Raw genomic sequence first — 24,397 nt, 5'->3', positions numbered from 1 at the left:
TTCTGAACTTGGTCCTCTGTTCGTAGTTGTGAATCACGATATAGCATCATGACCATCTGAAAGAATGGTCTGAATAGTCACCCTCTAGAACTCTTAAGCTGTATGTTAGAAATAACTGTAAAAATAATTTTACTGAGGGTCTTTTGAAGTATGATTCATGCAATTCATAAAGATGTGCACCCAGCAATATTTCTAATTGTACATTGACATTTTCATGGGTATGTAAACACAGCAGTGGGGATGGAAGTCTCTACCTCCTGATTTCTTAATCTCATTCCTGAAGGTATCCATTTCTCATTGGAGGTGAAGGATGAATGAGTAGCAGTAAGTGTGAGGGAGATGGTAATGGAAATCAGTAATGGTAATTAAATTACAAGAATTAACATATCCAGCATTTCCTGCTCCTCTAAGCTGATGTAACCAATAATGAGAGGTTAATTAGTAAAGTAACTGTACTTCATGGTCTCTTCTCTCACAAGGCACAGTCTTCACCCACAGACGTTATTGGGGTAGACTTGATGTTTAACTCGCTATTCTCTCTTTCTTGGTCTCCTCCATTTCCTGTTGGAGCCAAGGGAAAAACCCTGCTATTGACCCTAGTAAGAGCAGGTTCGAATTCTTCATCCATGAGGAGTATGACCTCATAATTCTAGTCACCTGTATAACATCACAAGTACAGAATTAATGATACCCCATGTGGCAAATGGCCAATGCTATTGTGGTGGGTCCCGCACTTTTTCCTTGGTGTGGTGGGTCAGGGCACCGCTCCGCCCCTATTCTTGGACTCCACTAATGCCCTGGGGAGGGACAGAAGGGGAGAGGGGGAGGGACCTAGGTTCACCACCTCCTCCATTCCCAGCCCCTTCAGCTTCACAGGCTTCTTACCCTCTTTCCCCTTGGGCTGGGTTTCTCTCAGTCCTCTGTGCTGGGGGAGTCCCTCTGCCCTTCTTGGGCAGGGTTTCTCTCTCCCTGGTACTCTGATCCTCTGGTCAACACCAGTACTCCTCCAAACTACAGTCAGCTCTCCTGTCTGACTGAAGCAGGGGATTTTATTAGGTCTCGGGTAGGACCTTAATCGGCTCCAGGTGTTCTAATTACCCTGTAGTAAGTTCTCCTTAGTCCAGAGGGAATAAGGCTCTGATCATCCTGGGGCTTATATACTTCCCACTCTCCTGCTGCCCTCCGCCTCTGCTGTATCACACCATGAATTGAAATAAGGGCAGGGAAAATATTTAATTACTTGCCCCTTTTCCGCATGGTGCCATATCCCTTGTCTGAGTGATTTTTCCAGAAATGATCACCTCTTTGATTGCAGTCTAGAAAAGATACTGCAGTGCTGAAAATACTGTTTTTTACATTCCAAATGTAAGACTGCAATACAGCAGATTGATGAGTAAGATGGGATGTATGTAGGTACACAAATGAACCTAATTCTCCACTGCCTTCATTTTGCATAGGGCTTAGTTCAGCAAAGACTTAAGGACCTGATGAAGTTCCATTGGCTGCAGTGGGACTTACAATTTTTTTGCTTAGACAACTCCAATCTCTTTAATTATGCTGGTATAATTAAAATAATACAATCCTTCTTAGTATAGATGCAGTTATACTGGTATAAATGTGCTTATATGTTAGTTGTTTGGCACACTTGCAGTGTTATTGTAGCTGTGTTGATTCTAGGATATGATGATCAATACCCCCCCAGTCACCTTTCAAGATCCATGGGTTCTACACATGCTATCACAACATATGGCATATATCATCCAGTGCACTAAATGCCCCAATAACAACTATGTGGGTGAAATCACTACTCTATTGAATGAATTCACACAGAAAAATGATAAAAGACAAAAATACCATATCACCTGTGGATGAACACTTCTCCTAAAATGATCACTTCATATATGACCTCTAAGTCTTCGTACTCAAAGGAAACCTGCACAACATTTTCAAAAGATGAGCTGGGGAGCTTAAATTTATAACTTTGCTAGACACTAAAAATCATGGTCTTAAGAAAGACACTGGATTTATGGTTTATTACAACAATCTGTAACTCATTAATTCCTCACCCCTTTTGTGTGTTTTGACTACAGAGTTAACTTGTCACTTCACCTTGAATGGTCTCTTACAATATGTTTTAACTACTTATGCTAAACAATCTGTTCCACCTTGTATTTAGCTGCGACACTCTGAGTTCCTTTCTCAAACATGTAGAAGAGCTCTCTGTAGCTCAAATTCTTGTCTCTCTCACCAACAGAAATTGTCCCAATAAAAGATATAACCTCAGACACCTTGTCTTTCTAGTAGTTAAACATCTTTTCTTTTTTGTTTTACATAAATTATTCTCTGAAAGCATAGAACTTTCACATTTGCCTGATTTCTCTCTTCATTATAGTCCATTCTTCACTATAACTATCCTGAGTTTTTATGTTTGTTTAGATTTGTAGCTTAAAATTAAATATTGTCTTCAGATGCAGTTGAAATTTCAATTTGTCTTTTGAGTCACAGGGCACATCTACACCCAAAAACCCCCAAACCTGTGACAGAGTGAACTAGGTCCTGAGGCCCTCTTCTGGGGGCCTCATTGTCCTGCCACACCCATCCCAGGAAAGGAGCAGTGGAGCTAAGTCCTCTAAGCAGCCTAGAGAGACTGAACAAGAAGCAGCCAATCAGGAAGGAAGACTGCAAGGGGCTAGCCAATCAGAGAGGCTACAGGGAGCAGGTAATCAAGGCCCAGGAGGGCTATATAAAAGGCACTGCAATGCAAATGATAGTCAGTTACTTGTTGGAGCCAGAGGAGGGCAGTTGGTGCTCCTGGCTGGCCAAAGGGAACTGCAGTACCATGGACAGCTCAGTGCTGATAGGGACCAGAGAAGCAAGAGCTGATGGCTTGCTGCTAATCCTGAATACAGAAGAGCTCTGAGCTAAGGGTGAAGCACCAGTGAAGGCTGGGACCATGGGGAATTAGCCCTGGGAACTGAAAGCAGTTTTGCTAAAGAAACATGGTGGCACATGCCTGCTATTATTAGGGTCCCTGGGCTAAGATCCAGAGTAGTGGGTGGACCCAGGCCCCCCCCTGCATTGGTCACTGGAGAAGTAGCCTATAATCAGCCCTGGAAGGGGAACTGAACAGGTAAGGGGCCCAGCTAAAGAGCTGGGGCCAGAACAGACCAAGAAGGCAAAACCATTGCCTCCAGGAAAGAAGTCCAGGGGATGGCCTGATACCAGGGCCAGGACTATTTAAAGACTGCAGGCATGCCCGAGCAGAAGGGGCACTCATGAGAGGTGGGTGCCACACTGTTACACAAATCCATCATCAGTGAATCTCAGAGTTGGGTCAACTGACTTGAGCTCGCAGGGCTCACACTATGGGGCTAAACAATAGCAGTATAGATGTTCCCACTTGGGCTCCAGCCCTTGCTCTGCAACCTGATGAGGGGTGTGGGTCTCAGAGCCCAGGCTTCAGTCCAAGGAGAAATGTGTACTTTGCTATTTTTAACCCCTAGTGAGAGTCATGGACCCGAGTCAGTTGACCCAGGCTCTGAGAGTCATTGCTGCACCTTTTCTTTACTGTATAGATCAGGGATTGGCAACCTTTGGCACGCGGCCAGTCAGGGAAATCCGCTGGCCGGCCGGGATGGTTTGTTTACCTGCGGCGTCCACAGGTTCGGCCGATTGCAGCTCCCACTGGCCGCGGTTCACTGTTCCAGGCCAATAGGGGCTGCAGAAAGCGGTGCTGGCCGAGGGATGTGCTGGCAGCCTCCTCACCCAGATGCCCAAGAACACGGGGGGGGGGGAGGAAGGGCTCTGGGCACCCAGCCACTCCACTGCAGAGGATGGCCCAAGCAACAGAAGGCTGTCATTCAAACAGTTTGATTTTTAGTGTGGCTACAATAAGCAATGTGGCTTTGTCCTTCCCTCCTCCCCCACCTCACCCTGGCTACCTTGTCCGTTATCTCATTTTTTTTATTTAATAAAGAAAGGATGCATGGTTTCAAAACAATAGTTACTTTATTTCGAAGAGGGGAGGGTGGTTGGCTTACAGGAAATTAAAATCAACAAAGGGGGTGGGTTTGCATCAAGGAGAAACACACACAACTGTCACACCGAAGCCCGGCCAGTCATGAAACTGGTTTTCAAAGCCTCTTTGATGCGCAGTGCGCTTTGCTGTGCTCTTCTATTTGCCCTGGTGTCTGGCTGCTCAAAATTGGATGCCAGGAAATTTGCCACAACCTCCCACCTCTCCATAAACGTCTCCCCCTTACTCTTACAGATATTATGGAGCACACAACAAGCAGCAATAAAAATGGGAATGTTGGTTGTGCTGAGGTCTGACCTACTCAGCAAACAGTGCCAGTGAGCTTTTAAACGTCCAAAGGCACATTCTACCACCATTCTGCACTTGCTCAGCCTATAGTTGAACTGCTCCTTACTACTGTCCAGGCTTCATGAGCCATGGGAGCAAGGGGTAGGCTGGGGTAGGTGCAACCACGCCGTGCTGCCGGCTGGGAGAGCAGCCTGAGGCAGAAGCCTCCAGCTCGCATGATATTCCAGGCAGGACTGAATCTCCATGAGATGAAACTTAAAGAAGAGAATGACCTGGAGTCTCTGGCTCCCATTCGGTGCTCTAAGAGGAGGATGGCCATGTCTGTCCAGGCACCCTGATCGACCTCACTGAGGAAGATTCCAAGGAGTCCTCCCAGAGCAGCAATACCACGTCTGCCAGCAGCACGCAGGAGGACCAGAACAGATACCCCGAGCTCGTCACTGAGGAGCAGGAGAGCAGAGTTGCAGGGGAAGTGGTGGAATACCAGGATGGGAAAGATTTTGGAATTGGGGAGCTCATGTGGGGGAAGATCAAAGGCTTCTCCTGGTGGCCTGCAATCATCATCTCCTACAGAGTCATGTCCAAATGTCAGGCAATCTCCAGAATGCACTGGGTGCAATGGTTCGGGGACGGGAAGTTCTCCGAGGTTTCAGCAGACAAGCTGGTGGGTCTGATGGCTTTTAGGCAGCATTTCAACCACTGCACGTTTAATAAGCTGGTCTCCTATCGATGAGCCATACACCATGCTCTGGAGACTGCTAGGAGCTGGGCAGGGAAGACGTTCCCAGAACCCCCGGCCAAGCAGCTAAAGACTAACTTCTGCAACAACAGCAAGGAGTGGGTGGAGGAGGACCAGAGCAGAGAACAAATGGGTTCTGAAGTCACAAACAACAACAGGAGCCTTGAATACAGTTGTTTATTGTGCGGGAGAAAAAACCCAGACACATTCCACCCGCTGTTTGAGGGGGGGCCTTTGCCACACTTGCAGGGATCGATTCCTGGAGCTCTTCTACATGTACAACGAGGACGTGTACCAGTCCTACTGCACCGTCTGCTGCGAAGGTAAGGAGCTGCTGCTGTGTAGCAATGCCAGCTGCTGCAGGTGCTTCTGTGTCAAATGCTTGGAGGTCCTAGTAGAGCAAGGTACCTCGGCCAAGGCAAAAGAGCAAGAGCCCTGGAGCTGTTACATGTGTCAACCACAGAAGTGCTATGGGGTGTTACAGCGCTGACCAGACTGGAATGTACAGCTGCAAGACTTCTTCATCAGCGACAAAGGACAGGAGTATGATGCACCTTAAATCTAAAAAGGCCCACACATTTCCCAGAGTCACTACCCTTGATAACAGAATGTCAATGGTTGCATTGGCTACTTGGATCACAGCAGCCCCCACAGTAGACTTGCCCACAACAGCAACGGTGATGGTGAGTTGAGTGGGCTCCATGCTTGCCGTGGTATGGCGTCTGCATGGGTAACCCAGGAAAAAAGGCGCAAAATGATTGTCTGCCGTTGCTTTCCTGGAGGGAGGGGTGACTGACGACATGTACCCAGAACCACCCGCGACAATGTTTTTGACCCATCAGGCATTGGGAGCTTAACCCAGAATTCCAATGGGCAGCAGAAACTGCGGGATACCCACAGTGCACCGCTCTGTAAGTCGATGATAGCCATGGTAGTGAGGACGCACTCCGCCAACTTAATGCGCTTAGTAGGGACATACACAATCGACTGTATAAAATCAATTTCTAAAAATTGACTTCTATAAAATCGACCTAATTTCGTAGTGTAGACATACCCTTAGTTCTGAGATGCATCTTTAATTAATTGTAATTTAATACAATTGTGATCTTTCATTGTGATCTACTGGCGTGAAATCTGGACAAGGGCAGAAGTCCCACTGAACGGGACTCTAAACAGCAGGAAGTGTCCGTCCATCATTTTTCAGCTCTTTTACAACCACTGAGGATCCGATCCAGCAGTTGTTACTCATGGGAAAACTCCAGCTGATTTTAATAAGGCCAGCATATTTGTGTGTGACCTGTTATCCAGTCAGCATATATCAACCAAAACTTGCATTTGAATGTGTGGATCTATAGAGATCTGCTTAGAAAAGTCTAAAATGTCTTCATTATTAAAGGGTCCCCTTTTTCTCATTTGCATATATAAAAACCTGTTCAATCAACTTTTTTTAAAGCCATTAAAAAACAAAACAATAAACTAAGAATTTGAATAGACCAAAAATTCAGACCAAAAGGAACACTTTTCAGAGAGTTATTTATATGCAAAGAAATAAAAACAGTACTGTAGAATAGATTTGTTCTTCCAACCTGTGGTAGGACAGTTAACTCATGCGATTAACTCAAAAAATTAATCTCAATTAAAAAAATTAATTGTGATTAATCACACTGTTAAGCAATAGAATACCAATTGAAATTTATTAAATATTTTTGGATGTTTTTCTACATTTTCAAATATATCTATTTCAATTATAATACAGGATACAAAGTGTACAGTGCTCACTTTATATGATTTTTTATTACAAATACTTGCACTGTAAAATGATAAACAATAGAAATAGTATTTTTTCAATTTACCTCATACAAGTACTGAAGTGCAATCTTTTTATCATGAAAGTGCAAGTTACAAATGTCAGGGTTTTTTTGTTACATAACTGAACTAAAAAACAAACCAATGTAAAACTTTAGAGCCTACAAGTCCACTCAGTCCTACTTCTTGTTCAGCCAATCGCTAAGAGAAACAAGTTTATTTACACTTACGGGAGATAATGCAGCCCACTTCTTAATTACAAAGGCACCTGAAAGTGAGAACAGGTTTTTGCATGGCACTGTTGTAGCTGGCATCGCAAGATATTTACCTGCCAAATGCGCTAAAGATTCATATGCCTCTTCATGCTTCGGCCATTGTTCCAGAGAACATACTTCCATACTGATGACGCTCATTAAAAAAATAATGCGTTAATTACATTTTGTCTGAACTCCTTGGGGGAGAATTGAATGTCCCCGGCTGTTTTATCTGTATTCTGCCATATATTTCATGTTATAGCAGTCTTGGATGATGACCCAGCACATGTTATTCATTTTAAGAACACTTTCACAGCAAATTTGATAAAATGTAAAGAAGATACCAATGTGAAATTTTTAAGATAGTTTCAGCACTCGACCCAAGATTTAAGAATCTGAAATGTCTTCCACCCTACTCTCAATCCCAGATTTCTACTAGCTCCTCACCTATGCATGCAAACAGATAATTCTTGAAAGAATGAGTCAGAAAACGCAACTAAATTGTTCACATGAGGTCTAAATAAAGACTGTGCAAATAAAACTTTTTTATAATTTAATTTATTAAAGACACTTAATGAAATAGCATTTTTAATTGCAGTGTGTCCTGTTGACATAAGTGGGTGACCCAAAGCTGTATTGAATTCTCTTGCTTGCAAATTTCTAATGGTTTTTCTTCCCTAAGAAGCAGCTTTCAAAAATCAAAAATCAGATAATTTAATTGATTTTATTAAATTGAAAATAAAGGAATTCTTCAGCTCAGTGCTTGATAAGCAATGGTACATCTCTTTATTTGTGGCCATATAGTTTTTGAATGGACATTCTGTTTGGACTTCTTAGCTAAATATAGCCATGGCTATGTGTGTGTGCAATGGCTTCCCCTTCCTAAATTGGTCAGAACCTTTTGACTAGGGATAGTGGGTAAACAACCTTTGATATAGATGGGCAGCCTGCATAACTCTGAAGTAGCTTGATCATCTGCAGGACATTCCTTTGCTGGCTACTCTGATAGCATTCAACTCTTCAAAGGACTTTACAGAAATCTATAGGAACACAAGATGCCTACCCCAAAAAGTATTATTGGCTCATAGATACTATATGGAAAATGCAGTATAAACATATAAAGATACATTAAGACAATATTTATTGTGAATGCACTAGTCATAACTCATTGTTAAGTCTGCAATGAAAAAAATATAGTTTAATGGAGGCACTGATTCCATTGACTTTATAATAAAACCCAATATATTTCAATAACCAACTCACACAGCTTAATAAAGGGGCCTAGAATTGTTATGTGAAATTTTTAAGCTGAAAAATTTCAATGATGATAACACATTTATATGGGTCCCAGTAGTTTAATGTCATTAAAAGATAGACAATTTATGTTTGGCACATCTACAGATATTGGTAGTGATGCCATTACAATATGAGTGGAACAGATATGTCCATAATAAAATATATAAGATGGCACTTCAAATTATTCTGTTCTGTTGAGAATAAGCCCAACTCCCTAATGTTTCCTCATAGTTTTGATTTTTTTCCAACCTGGTTTACTCTGTGGTCCTATTGGACATCATCTTCCAGACGATAATCCTTTCTCCTGACCAGTGTTGAGAACTACACATAGTGTTTTAGATGGTCTATCGATGGCTCTTTTAGTAGCAGTATTGCTTTTTTTGTTTTTTGTACTCGTTCTTTCCCTGATTACATTGATTATTGCCATTGTGTGATGTAGCAATGCATGAAGCGATTTCTCTGTACAACTTTACATTTTCTTGATCAGTTTTGCATTATTCTTTGCTTATTTATTTGTATTACAGTAGCACCTGGACAGCCAAGCTATGATCAGTGTTCCATTGTGGTAGGTATTGTCCAGATACACAGTACGGATCCAATCTTTCCCCATTGAAAGTGACTCATATGTTTAAGTGCTTGCAGGATCAGATCCTAAACAGACAAGAGAGACAAAGAATGGGAGAAAGAAAGCATTACTAAAAAGCATTACCATTATTATTCCCATTTGACAGGGAGGACACTCTGGCATAGATAGATGAAGTGATTTGGCCCAAGATCTCACAAGTTGTCTATGGAAGAGCTGGGAAACGGACCAAAATCCATTAATTTCAGTCCAGTGCCTTAACCACAAGACCATTCTTCCTCTTCAGGATGATTGTTCTGTTAATATATTAAAGAGACAAAATTATGCAGTTAAACTTTTTTGTCTGAGTTCCATTCCTTTTAACTTTATTCAGATTTACAAGTGCATGTTTCAAATCGATTGAAACATATTTTTGGGCCAGATTTTCAGATTCTGGCTTCCATGTTCTGTGGGTACAAATTAGAGGTGTAAATACTTGCACCAACAAATTTTGTCCCTACAGAAATGGAGGGTTGGACCATTAAAATTCCTCTTACTGTTTATTCTCCATCATCAAAACAAAAAGCCTTTTTAGTGATAACTATGTATGTGGCAGAGATTAAATACTGCGGTAAAAATTTTAATTAGTTCCTATCATACACCCAAACATACTTTTCTAAACTCCCGAGAAAGGAAGGAAAAAACACCTTGAGCAGGGAATGTGACTTAAAAGTGCTATTTTGAGTCATCTGAAAGAAGGAGAAGAGAGAGAACGAACTGTAGAAGCTGTAGAAGCTGTTTTATGACTATTTTATTTCTCAAATACTCAGTATTTTCTTTTAAAAAACTTTTTTCTAGTTCACAACCTTATAAACCACTTTAAATGTATTCCTTGTTCCCTCCATAGATTAAACAAACAAAAGTAAAAACCTCTCAAGCTGTTTAAGTACAGAATAGTGATCATGCTTACTAACTGAATTCTCATGTTTTGGTTCAAGTCAAAGGGCCAGATTTTGCCACCACTATACTCATTTAATAGTATCTTACTGTTTGGTAGTCCCATTGCAATATATGGGACCATTCATAGAAAAATACTAGTCAACATGAGAAAGGATTGCAGAACCTGAGAATATTAGAGATGTATCCAAATTCTAGAATTCTGATCTGGATTTTGAAACCCACCTATTCTTTCTTTCTTCCTTCTACTCCCCTCCCCCTACCCCCCAAAGTTTGGGGCTGTCGGGATCTGAGAGTTTGGTTCATTCTTAATATCTAAAGTAACAAATGTCAAGAGAAGTGGCTGAGAAAGAATGAATGACTTCCTCTGTTGCTAGTGAGACTGGCAAGGGCATACATAAAAAAGGGAAACAGGAGAAAAACAAGCAGCAGACCTGCAACAAGCCTGACAGCATACCGCTGCTATGATAGGCAGCCTGTGCAGAGGGGAGAGTACAAAGACAGTTACAAATGGCAAGGTGCATATATATGAATACCAATAAAGATTCCTCCCTGCTCCAGAATCTCGGTACAGTGATGTTTTTCACATATCTGTTTAGGAGTAGCTTTATAATTGGTTTCACTTTAAATACCTAAATTAAATATACATATATAATGCAAGGCACATTTGTCTCATACCTTGTTGCAGCAGCATGACACTTCTCAAAGTAGCATTGCTGATTTATAAGCAATATGACTGTTTTTTAAGTCATATCTGTGATTTATAAGTCAGGGTTTTATGTAGTCTGGGTATTAAGATCTATTTTATGAATCCCAGTTTATTTGTTAAAGAAGACTGATTTACTAGACAGATTTATTACTCATGGCTTAGAAATTCAAACCAAAGTCTTGGTTTAAAGTCTTATATTTATAAATTGGATTCTTAAATCAAATTCCAATTTATACATAATGGGACAGGGTCTAAAGATGTAAAGACAGTAATATATCCACTATCTGCTTCTACCTGAGGATACCAAAATATGTCTTGCTCTTCATAAGTAACTTAATTATTGCTCAGCTAGGTGAGGGGAAAAAGCTAACTTTAATCAAATGCTTCCCTTTGGGCACATTCTGAGGTTAAGCAGACAAAATGAATGCCCCAATCTAGAACCTTATAATGCGTGTTGGTTTGACTTACATATTTAAAGAATGGGTGAAATCCTGGCCCACTAGAAGTTTGTCATTGATTTTTAATGGAGCCTGGATTTCACCCACGGTTCATCTCCCCTGCTCAGGAGAGAGGACAGGAAGGTAATATTAATCTGGGTATTTCTCACCACGTTTTTCAATATATATTCACACAATTATGTATTTTAAGATTTCCAGAAGTTGCCAAGACCATGTTAGAAACAAGCAAAGTCCAAGTGTTTAAAGAATGCAATCAGTGAAGAACCAAGTGACAGCTATTTGAAAATTGACTTTTTAGTCAAACTCATCTATCAGAAACAAATATTAAAATTCACTAGAAACACTTTTCTGCCTTATGGTGTATAGCCTTGGCTTGGAGTGCCAGGTTCAGATAAGCTGAAAACAATATGGCTGAAAGCTACACTTTCAAATCATCTTCCTGAATAATCTTTTACTCTAGATATAGCCTTATATGTAACCAATACATGAAGCATACCATGCCAATGCATTAGTACCAGGGCTGTCAAACGATTTAAAAAAGTCTCAACTAATTGCAAAATTTAAAAAAATTATTCACAATTAATCTCATTGTTAATAATAGAATACCAATTTAAATTTATTATAAATATTTGTGGATGTTTTTCTACATTTTGAAAAGTATTGATTTCAATTACAACACAGAAAACAAAGTGTACAGTACTTACTTTAAATTATTATTTTTATTACAAATATTTTCACTGTAAAAAGATAAACAAAAGAAATAGTATTTTTCAATTCACCATGTACATGTACTGTCATGCAATCTCTTTATTGTGAAAATGCAACGTAGAAAGGTAGAATTAGTTTTTTTTACATAACTCCACTCAAAACTAAAACAACGTAAAACTTTAGAGCCTACATGTTGAAGCATGAAGGGGCATATGAATGTTTAACATATCTGACACATAAATATCTTGCAAGGCTGGCTACAACAGTGCCATATGAACACCTGTTCTCACTCTCAGGTGACATTATAAATAAGAAGCGGGCAGCATTATCTCCTGTAAATATAAACAAACTTGTTTGTCTAAATGATTGGCTGAACAAGAAGTAGGACCGAATGGACTTGTATGAGGGGAATTGAAAAGTACTATTAGTTTTGTTTATCTTTTTTACAGTGAAAATATTTATAATAAAAATAATAATATTATGTGAGCACCGTACACTTGGTAATCTGTGTTGTAATGAAAATCAATATATTTGAAAATGTAGAAAAACATCAAAAATATTTATAATAAATTTAAATTGGTATTCTATTATTGTTTAACAATGCAATTAAAACTGCAATTAATCGTGACTTTTTTTTTTAAAAATCTAGTTAATTTGTATTATTTGCATGCATTCACTGCTATTAATTGACAGAGCTAGTCAGTACCAAAACACTGGAATCTGTTTTTTTTTTTATTTTTTAAATTCTTTGGCCGTGGCTCCCAATGTTATCCCTGCCTTGTTACTTTTAGTAAGCATCATAGTTCTGATAGCATTTTGTCTTTGTTTTTGTGCGCTTGCCCTTCAAATATTTTGTATATTTAGTTTGTTTACTTATAGTCATATAGTTGTATGAAATCTTTTTTGGATTAGTATTAGCTACAGGACTAAGTGGAAAACCTACAGACTTAGTATCTCTCAGAGACCAGAATGCAGGAATGAAATGCTCAAAATAATGTATGTCAGAAACAGAATGAAGACTGAAATTCACTTTGCTTTTTAGAAAGAGTTGCTACACTAAAGATAAATGCTTTCTGTTATGATGGTTTTCTGAGGTGCTGTACTTTACATCTAATGCCAAATACCCATGTTTCTCCAAATGAGGCTATGTCCTTGGGATTATTTGGCAGCGGGGAGGATGCACAATTGTGGTAGCAACTCTCTCAATCCCCCCCCTCACAAATTTTATTTCAATGGAGTAAAATTTCCTTTTGTGTTTGTCCAAGTTCTTTTTAATCTTGCTGCAGAAATCCCTCCACATCTGTTTAACAACCCCATCTCCAGCTGAGAGAAAAGTATTGATGGATTGCAGAGTCCTGTTCCACATTCTGTTATTCTTGGCAGCACCTTCCCCTTCACAGCTTCCGTACATAAGAGTACAGCAATGGCAAGTATCTTTTGTTCCAACATTTCATTCGCTTGTAGACTAAAACAAACAGAACTTCTTTGATATGACAAGCACTAACATTAAGACCCTTGAATCTGCCCCAGGGGGTGTCAGTTGACACAGTGAAATGCACCCTAAGCAGCATGCAGCATTGTGATGTGGAGGTAAACATATCCATGTGAGCAGCACAGATGTCAAAAGCAAAAGTAGACACTTGAGAAACCAGGGAAAAAAATGTGTTGCTTCATTTTTTATGTATCATATTAGGTCTGATTATTTAATATCTCCACCCACACTCCCAGAAAGGATGCTTTTGAAAAGGCAGTTTGCACTAGAGTTTGGATAGCATATGTGATAAGTAGAGTTGCTCAGGATTATTAGTAGAGGCAGGCAAAAAAGGTTCTTAAACAATTTCCCTGAGCCTCAGATCAATGCCTAAAGCAATCTGAACCCATAACTCTGTTAGAAGCTGTTTAGATAAATACTCCCCTTATTTTGCTCCATTTCCTAATGGACCCCTCCAACCCCAACTTTGCTAACACATCCATTGCTGCAGTATTTGATGTCACAAGGCTTCCTGAAATCAGTGATATCCCAGGATGTGCTTCTGACCTAGGGAGCCCTGGAGTTCTGAATACTCTCACGAAACATTCAGTCTAGACTCAGTAGGGCTCAAAACCTGTTGACTGCCTTATAGTCCTACCACAATATGGAGATCAATACAAGTCAATCCATTGAGTATCTAGAAAAGGGAGTAAGGAGTTGAGACCAAGGAGTGGGAAACAAGCATTTTGGAGGGGGGGAGGAGGTAGGCGGGAGGAGAGAGAACTGTGAGGAGGAACAAAGAATAAATAAGTGTGTATAAGTTCATGCCAGAGGTGATTGTGCTGGGATGGTGGGAGAGTTACAGTGATCACACTAGGGGATGTGGGCAAGAAAGGGAAAGGGTGGGAGGCAGGAGAAGCAGTGGACACAGTAGAAGGAAGGAGGAAGACAACCCCCAAAGGTGAGAGCTAACTTGGATAAGCATTCATAGGGTCTCACAGAATCATAGAATCTCAGGGTTGGAAGGGACTTCAGGAGGTCATCTAGTCCAACCCCCAGCTCAAACCAGGACCAATCCTGAACTAAATCATCCCTGCCAGGGCTTTGTCAAGCCTGACCTTAAAAACCTCTAAGGAAGGAGATTCCACCACCTCCCTAGGTAACCCATTCCAGTGCTTCACCACCCTCCTAGTGAAAAAGATTTTCCTAATATCCAACCCAAACCTCCCCCACTGCAACTTGAGACCATTACTCCTTGTTCTGTCATCTGCTACTACTGAGAACAGTCTAGATCCATCCTCTTTGGAACCTTCTTTCAGGTAGTTGAAAGCAGGTATCAAATCCATCAAAATGTCTAGAGGTTCACCCATTATTAAACACTAGTGAATATTTATTAACTCCAAGTTCCCACCTGGACAGTGTTGAGGCCAGGGCATAAAGAGCCTTCTGTCCTCCATGTGTGAGCTGCATAAGGGCTGGGAAGGATTTCTGAGAAATCATGTTTCCTACTTCCTCTGGGCTCATAGTACCCCAGAATGGGGTAGGAGATGAAAGGATCTGCTCTACAGAGGATGGAGTAGGCTGTGTTTCACAATAGAGTATAATAGTGGCTGTTCTCTTCCCGGCATGCATTCTGCCCCTGGATGTTCCCCCTGGTGTGGGGAGGAACTATGTTACCTCTTACTGTGAATGGTGCCGCGTATCACAGTCTAGCTCAGGGGTCGGCAACCTCTGGCACGCGGCTCGCCAGGGTAAGCACCCTAGTGGGCCGGACCAGTTTGTTTACCTGCCACCTCCGCAGATTCGGCCGATCGCGGCTCCCACTGGCCGCGGTTCACCGCTCCGGGCCAATGGGGGCAGCGGGAAGCGGTGCGGGCCGAGGGATGTGCTGGCCGCGGCTTCCCGCCACCCCCATTGGCCCAGAGTGGCCAGTGGGAGCCGCAATCGGCCGAACCTGCGGAGGCGGCAGGTAAACAAACTGGCCCAGCCCGCCAGGGTGCTTACCCTGGCAAGCTGCGTGCCAGAGGTTGCTGACCCCTGGTCTAGCTCTTAGACTGAGACCTCAGGCCCCAACTGAACTTTAAAAATCAGTAGCAGAAGGCATAAGAAAGTGAAGCCTTCACTCAGATGTTTCCTTTTCTTTTTTTCCCCACTCTGAACACTCTAGCTTTGTCTCTGATATACTTGAAGGGAGTGATGAGTTTGAGTTACTAGTCAAATGCCAAGTCATCACTATAAACTTCTGTATATATTGTTGTGAGAGTCATTTCAAACTGAAAGGCGGAGAGAGACTGTTATTGGCTTTATCATGAAGGGAGGAAGACAAGGCAAAATAAATATTAAAACAAACACATCAAAGAGACAAATAGGGAGTGTGATGTAAATACCTGCGGGGGTAATAAGGTAACTCCTGAGGGAGGATTCAGAGATTCCAGGGCTACGAGTGACCTAGTCTGACCTGTTGTGTAACACAGGCCAGAGAATTTCCCCAAATTAATTCCTAGAGCATCACTTTTAGAAAAACAAGAAATCTACCACAACCCTTGGTAAATTGTTTCAATGGGTAGTTATGCCTCACTGTTAAAATGTACTCCTTATTTCCAGTCCAAATTTATCTACCTTCAACGTCCAACCATTGGATCATGTTATATCTTTCTCTGCCGGACTGTAGAGCCATTATTAAATATTTGTTCCCCGTGTAGGTACTTATGGACTGTAATCAAATACCCCTTAACCTTTTCTTTGTTAAGATAAACAGACTGAGCTCCTTGAGTCTATCACTACAAGGCATATTTTTTAATCCTTTGATCATTCTCGTGGCTCTTATCTGCCCCCTATCCAATTTATCAATATCTGTCTTGAATTGTGGACACCAGAACTCCACAGAGTATTCCAGCAGCAGTCACACCAGTGCAAAATACAGAGATAGAATAACTCCTCCACTCCCTACCCGAGATTCTCCTGTTTATGCAACCATGGATCACATTAACCCTGTTGGCCACAGCGTTGCAGTGAGAGCTCATGTGCAGCTGATCATCCACCAAGACCTCCAAATCTTTTTTCTGAGTCACTGCTTCCCATGATAGTCCCCCATTCTGTAAGTATGACCTATATTCTTTGTTCTGAGATGTATACATTTACATTGAGATGTATTAAAATGCATATTGTTTGCTTGTGCTCAGTTTACCAAACAATCCAGATCGCTCTGGCCCAGTGCCCTGCCACTTCATTATTTCCCATTCCCCCAATTTTTGTGTCATCTGCAAATTTTATCAGTGATGATTTTTTATTTTCTTCCAGGTTATTGATAAAAGTGTTAAATAGAGTAGAACCAAGAACCTACCCTGGCGGGACCACAATAGAAACCAGAAGGAGTCAAAAAAGAAAATAAACAGAAAGCAAATATTAAGGGAATAAGGCAAATACTGGGGGGGAAAGAAGGCAAAATAACAGAAAATATACAAGTTGTGAAGGAATAAGAAAAATAATAAAGTATGGTTACACCTACTGTATACAATAAAACAAAGCACTGAAGTCCGACAAATATTATACTAATAGAGAGAACTAAGACAACTGCTGGGAATAAGGCAAAGACTTGGATGATTTAGTTGGTGTTGGTCCTGCTTTGAGCAGGAGGTTGGACTAGCTGACCTCCTGAGGTCTCTTCCAACCCTAATATTCTATGATTCTAAGATTCTATGAATAAGACATATATTGCAAATATGGCAGTCAGAATACAATAAAAGGCCGAAGACAGACAAAGTGGCAATGTATGCATCCGAAGAAGTGAGGTTTTTACCCACGAAAGCTTATGCCCAAATAAATCTGTTAGTCTTTAAGGTGCCACCAGACTCCTTGTTGTTTTTACAGTCCATAGAACTGCCCCCAAATAATTCCTAGTGCATGAACATGCTAAGGAAATGAAATGATCACACAAGAGCAATTGCTGGCAACGTTTGCAATTCTGCAGGAGCCTTTAGAGCTCACATAGCTGTACCGCTGCTGGACCTGATCATTTGGAATGGGGGGCAGGAGCAAGACAGTTTTCTAGAGTCAAGTGGGCTAGCCCAATAAATGTACAGTCTTTCCCCTAAAAGAATTGATTTCTGTCCAAACCTTCAACTGGTGCCAGAATAGTCAGTTTTGATGGGACAAAAAAGGAAGATGTAATCCCTCAAAATCTCAGAGCCAGCATGAAAGGCTTTCACAATTGGAGGGTTTTGATGGTGACAGAAGAGGATAAGGAAAAGATCAAAGCATGACTTAATGCTCTTTTTCTCTCTCCTCCATGAGACACCAAATAAAACAGTGCAACTCTTTGTCTGCCAATTTTGCTTCAGACCAATACACTCAATAAAATGAACTCATTTGCCAATTTTTGTGTCTAATTGTGTTAGTCTATTGTATTATGAACTTAAACATGTTTCATGCTGTCGGCAGCATGACAGGGTGGCATTTAAAGCTGATCAGGGATTGGGAAAGGGCTTGGCTACCAGAAAATGATGTGTAGTCTCAGCGCTGCTTTGGTCTTTTCCAGGGATGTTTTGTCTTTTATCTGGATGCTTCCCAATTTCACTCTGCTTTCATTACAGGGAGATCAGTTTGAAAAAAAAAATCACACTTTTTGATGAATATATGTTGTCTTCTGTTATTACCAGAAATACCTTAACTGAAACTGATCACCTTAATTGAAACACTCTATATATTCTGTTTTTCTTTGTTAAGTGACAGCTCTTTTGTGTATAGTCAGTTTAATTGTTCCATTGTACAGTTAGCTTCCCTCACTGGGGTCTTTCACATAGCAACAGGGGAGAAAAAAATCATTTTTGAAATAGGGGAAGGTGATAAAACTAGCATGGGAACTCCGAGGCAGGTGCAGCACTAAATTACATATCTAATTTCACCTTTCTTAACTACAACAACCTCTTCCACCCTGATGATCTTGAGATGCTCATGGTGCTGTTCCAATCCATACAAGACATAGCTGCTAAAATCATCCTTTTTGCCCATCAATCTGACTGTTGTCACCTCTCCAACCCCCTTTCAATCTCTTTGCTGAATCCCTGTTTTCCACTGCAATAATTCTTGTTCCTTCTCCTCCCCTTTAATGTTCTTCTCAACTGTCCCTTTCTACTTATCTGCTCTTTTTCATCAGTTTGGCAATGATGCCAGCCGTATAGGAACATTTGTCTGCTTCTCCTACAAATGTCCCCATGCTTTTTTCCATACTGCCCTGTAATATATACTGAACACCTTTCTCAACTTAATTCCTAAGGGTATTCATTGTTTTCTCTTCTTTCAAATCCCTTCTCAAGTTTCATTTGTGCTATGATGTCTATAAGATGTCAGACAAGAGTTGGCTTGACTGAGCAGCAGTTGGGGGATAGTTCACATTTATTTATTTATTTTATTTATTTAAAAAACCTTTTTAACATGATCTGACACCATCCATGTGTAACATGGGATCTTACTGTTAACCTCATCCTCTCCCTTTCCTCAGATTGATTATCACACTCAGGTGTTCTGTCTTGCCTTAAATTAGATTGTAAATTCTTTGGGCTAGGGACCCACTATATGTGTGTACAGTGTCTGACACAGTCAGACCAGGAAGCTAATATGGGCCTTTTGACACTGCTGCAATACAAATAGTAAATAACATGTTTTCCAAACATGCAGATATTTTAACTGCATGTTTAAAACAGGTGCAAAATAAGTAAATGGACACACAATTGTGATTTAAGAATGAGGGAAAATACAAACTGCAGTCACAGTTGTTCATGTTGCATGCAAAAACACAGGTGTGTTTTTGAAAAATCTAACGCTCAGCATTCAATATGAAGTAGTCGGTGTTCAGTGCCAAATTTCCACAAGTCCTAGGCAGACTTAACTGAAGAATTGAGAATTCTTAATGGAAGAATTTAGAATCTCCCCAGGAAAGCACCCTCTGGTTTTGGAAAAAGACTGCACCAAAGTAATTTTATACAGTCATCTTGATTTGGATAACGGAAGGAGTGGGGCCACAAGAGTGAACAGAATTAACTATGTTCCACTAGATAAAGGCCTCAGAGCTCCACTGTCTAGATGGAATTTTGATATAACTTTAATTATTGTGAGATGCATAGAAATGCCTAAATTAAATAAATTATTAAATTTTAAGAGAATGTAATCCGCACCTTGCTTTCTGTGTATTTATAGACACACTCTGTTTCAACAAGCCTTTAAATGGAGATCTTAATTCACATTTTCTATTTGGACATTTGCAGGGTATATAGCATCCATTACTTAACTGACATTACCTCTTTGGTGACAGTAATGAAAATACTAATGGAATTCTGCCTTGACCTACAATCAATCACTCTGATTGGCAAATTACATTAAAATAATGATCTGTGTGTATATTAATTATGAAATAGTCACTGCAATTACACAAAAAGTTGAAATATGAAGAATATTATTAATATATTGAAGATCATTCATTTCTGTATACCGATCTTACGTTCTATAGCTATGGGAATTGTTCCAATGATATCCTGAGAGTGGCTGAAAGAACTGGACATAAATAGACGGCAAAAACAGAACAAGATGTAATGTGCTGAAGGTGTAGCTGTCATAACTATAAAGGGAAGGGTAACAGCTCTCCTGTGTACAGAGACTCCAAATCCTTTTACCTGTAAAGGGTTAAGAAGCTCGGGTAACCTGGCTGACACCTGACCCTAAGGACCAATAAGGGGAAAAGATACTTTCAAATCTTGGGGGGGGGGAAAGGCTTTTGTTTTGTGCCCTTTGTTTAAGGGGTTGTTCGCTCTTGGGACTGAGAGGGACCAGACATCAATCCAGGTTTTCCCCATCTTTCTAAACAAGTCTCTCTTATTTCAAAATTGTAAGTAAAAGCCAGGCAAGGCGTCTTAGATTTACTTTGTTTTCTCAACTTGTAAATGTACCTTTTACCAGAGTGTTTATCTTTGTTTGCTGTACTTTGAACCTAAGACAGAGGGGGGTCCTCTGAGCTCTTTAAGTTTGATTACCCTGTAAAGCTATTTTCCATACTGATTTTACAGAGATGATTTTTACCTTTTTCTTTAATTAAAAGCCTTCTTTTTCAGAACCTGATTGATTTCTCCTTGTTTTAAGATCCAAGGGGGTTTGGATCTGTATTCACCAGGAGTTGGTGAAAGGAAGGAGGGGGGAAGGGTCAATTTCTCCTTGTTTAAGATCCAAGGAGTTTGGATCTGTATTCACCAGGGAATTGGTGAGAGATTTCTCAAGGCTTCCCAGGGAGGGAATCCAGTGAGAATGGTGGCAGCGGGACCAGAGCTAAGCTGGTAGTTAAGCTTAGAAGTTTTCATGCAGGCCCCTACATTTGTACCCTAAAGTTCAAAGTGGGGATACAGCCTTGACAGTAGCGTACACATGTATTGTGGAAAGGAGATGATTAGTAGCAGCTCGACTAACAGCTACTCCCAAATTCTAAAACGACCTCCCAAAGGATATCAGGGGGAGTCCTACCCTTGATGTTTTCAGGTCATACTGTAAAACGCTCCCACCTCCTTCTCTAACAAGCTGGAGAAGAGGGGGAAATGTGCCCAGTAATAACAGGTATGAGTTAACCTGCATCAAGACAAAGAATGGTAGATGCACTCAAGTTAGGGGGACAAGATTTCACCTAGAGCAAGATAGAGAACTGAACTAAGTGCCAGCCTCTCACTGTATTTTTAAGCCTTTTTTGATGTTTGGATACCATGGTGAGGCACTTGGTCAGTTCCTAAAGATAGCAAGTTACACAGATTTTCCTGTGGTTCAAGTAATAGAGTCCTGTGCTTTTGGAGCAGGAGGATCCAACTGCTCTCCTTGTCCCCCTGTGGAGTTCCGATTGGCTGTGGCAGCATGATGACTGCAGTGGAGGTCCTAGCTCATCACGGATTTGTTATACTACTGTTGGCAGTGAGATGTGAACCCACAAGGTGATAAAGGATAAGTGTGTTGTAATTGCAGAACTATGTAAAGTGCAGGGTGGTGTACGTGGTTACCGTTGATCACTGCGGCATGGAATCAGAACTCAAATAGTGTCAAGTATCAGGGGGTAGCCATGTTAGTCTGCATCGACAAAAACAACAAGGAGTCTGGTGGCACCTTAAAGACTAACAGATTTATTTGGGCATAAGCTTTCGTGGGTAAAAACCTCACTTCTTCGGATGCATAGAGTGAAAGTTACAAATAGTGTATTTCATAGGACCAAATACTGGTGGTGCTGCAAGGGTTTTCACTAAGGTGGTAGTGACCTTGGCTTTTTGTACTGAGTTGTACCCCTACAGCTGCCATGAAGTTTCAGTTTGCCACAGTCTGCAGCACAGCAACAGCCATTAACCTCCTCGATGGCCAGAGACTTCTTCCAAACACACTATTGGTATTAATTAATTACGACAGAGAATTTCTCAAATGGCACTAGTCAAACCTCAAAGAAATCATTATTGTGCAATGGTTACAGCAGGGGGCTGGGAGTTAGAACTCCTTGATCATATGCTTGGCCCTGCAAATCATCAGCCTAATAAACGTTCTGTGACTCCATTTCCGCATCTGTAAAATGAGGATAGTAAACGTACCTATGTCACAGGGCTGTTGTGAGGCTTAATGAATGTATGTAGGACACTCTGACAGTTCCCTATGAGAGGGGCAAAGGAAATGCAAAATTTTATTATTACATTTTTCTTCACACTTAAAACCACTCACTTATGTTTAAATATACACTAAATACAGCATTTCTTGCGCTGACGTTTTATTTTACAGCTGAGCATTTAAAATTATTTTGCCCAGTGTTAAAAAGATATGCAGGAGTGGCTGTTCAGCTCTTGGAACTGATTAAATAAAATCTTTTTAACTGGAAGTTGAAACACTTTATCAAACACAGACAGAACCTACAAAGTAAATTCAATGGACTCACCTTTGCCCCTACTAGTAATAAAGTGGAAACCAGACACTACAGCTGCAACCAGAATAATAAAAGGGTAAGCATGTATCCTCCATAAAGTTGCTTCATTTGGAACAGCAGGTCTTTGCATGAATAAATTTGCAAATAAACATGGGCTAAGGTTAGCTGAAGTATCCCTCCTCCTTTCTCTCTGGCCCTTGTTCGGGAAAGTAAATTTGTTACATACCACCTCACTCCTTCTGCAGAAACCACAGTTAGAAGTGAGCAGAGTATAAAAAATTGACTCCCTCCCATGCAGGAAGATACTAGAACTGAATGTTCTCAAGTTTAGACTAAACATGCTAAAAAAGCTAGTCTCACACAAAGTGAAATCAAAGCCTCAAATAACTTCAAAAAAGACCCACAGTATTTGGGATATGAGCAGATAAGAGAAATACCAGTTATTGACAGAACTGTCTAGTATACCAGGAAAATGTCCTCTCTGAAATCATATCCAAATTCCTCAACGGATCTGTGTCCAAACAGTAGTTTGCATGGTCACCCTTTATGGTGAAAGGAAATAATCCCTGAGCATTAACTACAGCAATACTACAGTGTCATAATCCCCTTTGTTTACAACGGTGATACCCAGCTTATTACACAGGAGAACCACATAAACCTAAGCACAACTTTGTGTGGGCCTAACAGATTCCACATATTTTAATAAGATTTAAAGTCACCTGTATGGATTAATATTTGAAGTTCAGCTTGTTTTGTATGTATTTAGATAGACAATACTGTACATAGAAACAACCTATTTACACACTCGTGTAAACTGAAATGATGTAAACATGACAATATATGCCACAATTCTGGATGGCTGGCAGTTTATCCCCATCCTTTCCTGAGAGACATTGCCTTCCCCCAACACACCATCTCTCCCTCTCTCCCTACAGCTTACTGTGTCAACCCCATGAATAGCCCTCGGGAGCTGTTCTAGAGCTGTTATGGCTTGCTGTGGGATCCAGCTGCATCCAGGATATACCCACAACAGTTCTTATAAACTTTGCTCTGCACTCTGGTTTGAGGTGCCCCCAAGTTTTGTTATGTGAATCATAATGAATGAGTTTTGAATCTGAGGTGTCAGGAGCCATTGGCGGCAGGTGGCTGCTGCATCAGATCTTAAGAGGTGGGATCAGGACTGCCGAGAGCCGGTTCGGGCCCTGGTGAAAAAAAATTTTTGGGCCCCCCAGCAAGGGCGGACCACCTAAACGGGGCCGACGAGAGGGGAGGGAAGCCTGGGAAGCTGGGCCCTGGGCCCCCTTCCGGACCACCGGGCCCCGGTAATTTGTACCGGCTTCTGCCCCTCTTGTCGGCCCTGGGTGGGATAAGTAACATGTTGGAGGTGTCTGAAGGGAGCTGAGTGAACAGAGCCTGAAACTGGTAATCCCCTTCCAGGCTCCCCTTACACTTCACACTTTACCCCCCATCTACCCAAGCTCTGCTCTACCAGCTCTTTGATCAGGCATTTGGTTCAAATTCTGTTAGAATTACTACAGCGGTCTTGATAAAACTTTATGGAACGACAATGTGGATTAATTGTGGGAGAATCCCGGCAGTATAGAACTAAGTGAAAGCCCTTGACCTAGTTCACTGGGGCCACCAAGAGCCTAAATATTATAGGCAGTGCTTAATTTGTAATGAAAGAGGTGCCGGGGCTCATGCAATTTTTTACTTTCATAACTGACATGGCAAACCCAGAGGTGCTGGGGCTATGAACTGCCAAGCCCACAGATGCCTGGGCTCAGCCTTGGCAAGCCCCAGCACAAATTAAGCACTGATTATAGGGTCAACCTTTTCTAAGTCTTCTAAAATTAACTTGCTTAATCAGATTTCTTTGACATTTGGTGTGCCTCAGGAGGTGCAGGGTAGGGTTAGTGTCCGAAATGTGGAGTCATCAGGCAGTAGCCCAGAGCCCTAAGCCTCCCCCCCCCTGAAAAAATAGCCTTTCTACAAATATTTCAAAGTGGGTTTTTTTGTGCAGAGCTAGAGAACAAACTATTGATGTGATGTGGGTTAAAATGGTCTCAATGTGTGGGTGGCAGTTTTATTTTGGGGGGAATGTAATCAAAGTATTTTTGAGGGGGAACTAGAATACTTCCTGGGAGGGAAGATATATCAGGGGGCTGAGGAGTGTGGGGAGAGGGG

At 41.1% G+C, this 24,397-nt stretch overlaps 1 pseudogene; it reads left to right on the top strand.

Annotated features, from left to right (window-relative positions):
• LOC112125778 overlaps nucleotides 1-5,622 on the top strand; it is a 176,759-nt pseudogene extending 171,137 nt beyond the window's left edge.
• The last annotated feature ends 18,775 nt before the right edge of the window (nucleotides 5,623-24,397 follow it).

Source organism: Terrapene carolina, unplaced genomic scaffold (assembly GCF_002925995.2).
Source record: "Terrapene carolina triunguis isolate 2854851 unplaced genomic scaffold, T_m_triunguis-2.0 Scaffold18, whole genome shotgun sequence".
NCBI classification, from domain to species: domain Eukaryota; kingdom Metazoa; phylum Chordata; order Testudines; family Emydidae; genus Terrapene; species Terrapene triunguis.
This window is presented reverse-complemented; position numbering and strand designations above follow the sequence as displayed.